Genomic DNA, 4,500 nt, shown 5'->3' with positions numbered 1-4,500 from the left:
GTGAACCAGGGTGATCTAAAGGTCACAGGTCCACTTAATGACCCAGGGCCTCCAGTGTCCCTCTCCCAGACATCCAATGCCATGCCAGGCACCCTGCCACTAGCAATGAAAATAACAAGGGAGTGGGCCCCACTTGGCAACCAGTATCCTGGCAGGGTCCCACCCATATCTTCAGGGTCCCTGTTCCCGCGGTCTATGGAATACCCCTGATCCAACCTGGGGGGAAATGCTGACGACAGGGTGGGTTACTGATGGTGAGGTCATATGGCCAGTGCCCCGCTCCCCTGCAGACGGGCCTGTGGGAAAGATTTACAGTTGCGTTGAATACTGGCTGGACACGGTACATAGGGTCCCACCGTGTCTCCTAATCGAGGGTACGAGACCACCATACTTCAAGGACCTGCCAGACCCCCCTCGGATAGTGCTCCCCCCGTCATGATTCCAACAGCATAGTAACGGATGCACACCAGCCTGCCGCGGGGTTCATCCCCAACAGTTCCGTGCACCACCTCTCTTGGGTCACACCTGTACACTGTCTGATCATTACCGGGAGGAATACGGGGTCCACCCCTGTCCCCAGGGCCCCACGCCTAGGCCTGGTTCGTGAGGATCCCGTGTGTCCCTTCCTTAGTGCCGGTCATGGATCTGGGGGATGCGCTGTCGGTGACTGCGGTCCCGGTGACCGGCAATGGTGAATTGATCTTGTCCCTTGCCGTTCGGATGTCATGGTGCCGGTCCCCTGCATCTGGTATGTCCGATGCCGTGTCCTGCCAACCGTGCCCTGACCCGGTCGCGGTTCCCGCCGGTGCTGAATACCCCCGGTGACCCGGTGTTTATGGTCTTTTTGGCTGCCAGCGCGCGAAAGACCAGAACAGGTGGGTGACTGGAACCGGGTGTCGCCATTCCGGGGCTTCTGGCAGCCCCGGTAGCACCAGTTCGGGACGGAATTGGGCACATGGGCAAGGGTGGCCTCAGCGAGGGACATGGGGTGGCACAGGGCTTGGGGCAGAAGGAGTGGACATGATGGAGTCAAGGGGAAGGGAATGGGTGGAAACGGAGCAGGGAAAAGAGGATATAGGTCAGGGACAGGGGCAGAGGGGGGGCACATGGCGCTAGGGGACAGAAGTGGGACAGAGGAAATGGGATTTGAGGGGGGTCAGGGTTATACGGTTATACAGGGGGGAGAGGAGCGACAGAAGGACAGGACACAACATTTGGGATATGGTGGCAGCAGACAGGGATGGAGCCAGGTGAAAGGAAGATGAGAGACAGAGAAGTAAGTGGATGGGAACCCATCATCCAGTGGAGGGCTGAGCCAAAAGTGACATTGGGCAGAGGGGAAACAGTGAAGGGAAATAGCAACCTTGGGAAAGGATTTTAAGATGGGGGTTTGGGTGGACAGAGTACATGGGACCACTAGAGAATGGAACATGGGGATGTGGGGCATGTGGATGGGAGAATAGGAGGGGGTGGTAGTGGGGAGAAAGTGGACCATGGAAGTGAGGCATGTTGTCATATGGAGGGCATGGGGATAGTCGGATGGGGGTTTTGGAGTCTGGTCATGGGAGAATGGTCAAGGTGCCAGCCGGAAAGTGGAAGAGTTGGGGGAGAGGGGCCTGGGGAATGGTCCAGGTGGAACATGGTGCAGGTGTGGTAGGCTGGGATGCAGTGCCCGGGGAGGCTGTAGGTTGATCTGGGGTGCGCGCGCACATGGACCACATCTATTGAGGAGCAGGAGGATGCACAGGGTGAAGGGCCTACAGTCAGTTTCACTGCTTCTCAGCGACAACCTGGGGAACCACAAGGTGGATATGGGACCCCGGAATGGGAATGGGGAACAAGATAGGAACGGAACAGGACGGGTGGGGTGGGTAAAAAGAGAAGGAGAGTGAAGAAGGATGAGAATGTGGGCAGAGAGAGGATGGGGACACAGCGGGGAAGGGGACCAAAGACAGAGATGGTATGGGGAGTGAGAATGGGTTGGACCTGTATGGGTATGGGGCCAGGTGATAGGGTGCTAGGATCTGGAAGGTAAGGGATTATGTACAGAGACAGGACCAGTTGCAAGGGAGTGCTGGTGCAGTTGTTTGATGGGGCAGTGCGAGGGCTCGGGGCACGGGCCATGGTGCACATGGAGGAGCCATAATCGAGGCCCAATGCCCCCGGCTTGTCCCCGACATAGTGAGGCATGTTCAGCGGGACTCAGCCTGGAGCAGCTGTGCAACGGGTGCTAGTGAGAGCAGGGGGACATGTACGATGTGGGCTGGTCACCTGGAGAATTGTGCAGAAGAGATCACATCTGGACCAAAGAGGAGGCTGCCGTGGGCATGTCAGGTGCGGGAATCATATCGAGCTGCGGGTGAGGGGACAGGGGGCGGGGGGGCCCCGGTGACCAATTGCCCTGTTGCCCTCTGCCCGCAATGCCACCATGTGGGGCCGCCTCTCTCTGCGCAGAAAAGAACCCCTACCACGAGGAAACATTGGCCTCACTTCTGCCAGCAGTAGGTTGCCATCCGATCGACAGACAATTACCTCCCACCAGCAGCGCCCGCCTCATAGACAAGCTGAGTAAGGCACTGCAGTGCAGGATGGTGAGCCCATGTAAGGGGTACCCGTGGTTTCCCCTGCATTCGGCACTTCAGATCAAGTAAAGTATTGTTAACTTGAGAGCAATCCCAGGGATGCCATGCTGTAAACAGTGGGTAAGCAATGTTAGACAATGGGAGAGGGTTACCCGTGGCCAGGGTATGGGGAGCGGGTGGGTGGATGGGAAGGGAGGAACAAGGGCATGGGACCAAGCACCAATGAGAGTGGCACCCAAGTTTGCCCCCCACAGCAGTTTACGTTGTCACCTCCAAAACCTCACCCCATAGCCTGGGCACATTCCAAGCATAACCGCAAAAGACAGAGCTTTCATTGGTTACAGTGCATGGGAACCCCCCATAGATCCCATGGCACACCCAGCGCTTCCAAGCACAGCCTTATCCACCCCTTGGCCAGCTCTGCAACAGTCACCATGAACAGCCCCAGTAAACCTTATTCCACATGACCACAGTAGCTCCGCAGAGCCAATGCCCAGTGTCAGGCACTGAGGTGGCACAGGTGAGTAGCGCAGCCCATGCCCCCAAAATTTCCAGCACTTGTGGGGGTGGTGGCCCCAGAAGAACCTGCTCCCACGATGGGGCCACCAGCAAGCGCCATGCCATGTGGGGTGCAGGACGGACGGCAAGCGGGGATACCGCAACATCATGGACCCGGGGCATGGAAATTTACGTACCCATGGAGTGCTAGTGCCGGCAGAATACCCGGAGCTCACCGTACCCTTTGTGACAGGAGCTCAAGGCATACCAGTGCCTCAGGGGCAAGGGAGATTTAGTGGATTAGCCAGTGCAGCGAGAGGGGCCACACGCAGAAGGACCCTGGACAAGAGCCAGGACAGAACGAAGATACCAGAAGGTGGACTAAAATCCGTGCGAGGGTAACAGTCCTTGCTAACTACACAAGGCGCTGCAGCAGCTCGTTGTACCTTGTTTTTTTCATATCTCACCTCTAACATCCTCTCCACTATCCCAGCGCCCTGGGGCAACTCCCTGATCAGATCCTTTGTCAGCGGGCAGCTGACAGTGACAAATAGGGGAAGGATACTGCTGTGCACATGAACACATCCCAAGCAGGGTGTTCCCCAGCTCAGGAAATCCCCAGGGCAAACCCATTCAGGGGTATCTCTGGGACCAGATGTTGACCCTCGGACCCGGTGCGCAGCCCAACCTGCTGTTCATTGGGGGGGATGATGGGAGCTCCCGCTGCCATCCAGACCCAAACGGCCTGGGGGCCAGGGCCTGCCGCAGCTAGCTGAGGGAGCTGGAGGGGCAGGAGGGGGGCAGAAGAATCCCCCCCGTGGGGGTTCGAGCCCATCAGGAAGAGCAGAAGCCCCCAACTACCCAGGCCACAGGCCTCCTTTATGGTGGCCTGGCCTCACCAATGGTGGCCTGGCCCCTCCACTACAGCAGGAGCCACAACATGGGAAGTCTGAACCCACCAAGGGGCACAGGGATGGGGACTCCTAGATGCAGGACCCCCCCCCACCAAACCTTGCCCTCGAGGGAGGTGGCCAAACATGGGGATTATGGCTGTGACATCCCACACAGCTGGGGCTCTGTAGCACCATTGGGGTCCCCAGGTAAAAGCAGGGCGGGGGTGGGAGAGGACATCAGGTAGCCTGGGGACACTGGGGACATCGTGCGCTGAGGGCACACACCCTCGTGCAGGTAGCTGGCGTGGAGGCTCTTTCTCCGCCGAAAGGCCCACTCTGGCAGAGCAGTGCTGCAGCGGCTCGAGGAGCAGGCTGTGGGCACAGCTCGTCAGCACAGAGCACCACCCCCTTTTTCCCTGTGCCCACATAAACCCCTTTTACCCCCAACATCTCCTGACCCACCTGGCACCCCCAGACCACCCCAAATTTCCCCATCCTACCAACGACACCCCCATCTGCCATGACGC

This window comes from Indicator indicator, chromosome 20 (assembly GCF_027791375.1).
Source record: "Indicator indicator isolate 239-I01 chromosome 20, UM_Iind_1.1, whole genome shotgun sequence".
Classification (NCBI taxonomy): domain Eukaryota; kingdom Metazoa; phylum Chordata; class Aves; order Piciformes; family Indicatoridae; genus Indicator; species Indicator indicator.
Note: the sequence above shows the minus strand (reverse complement) of the source record.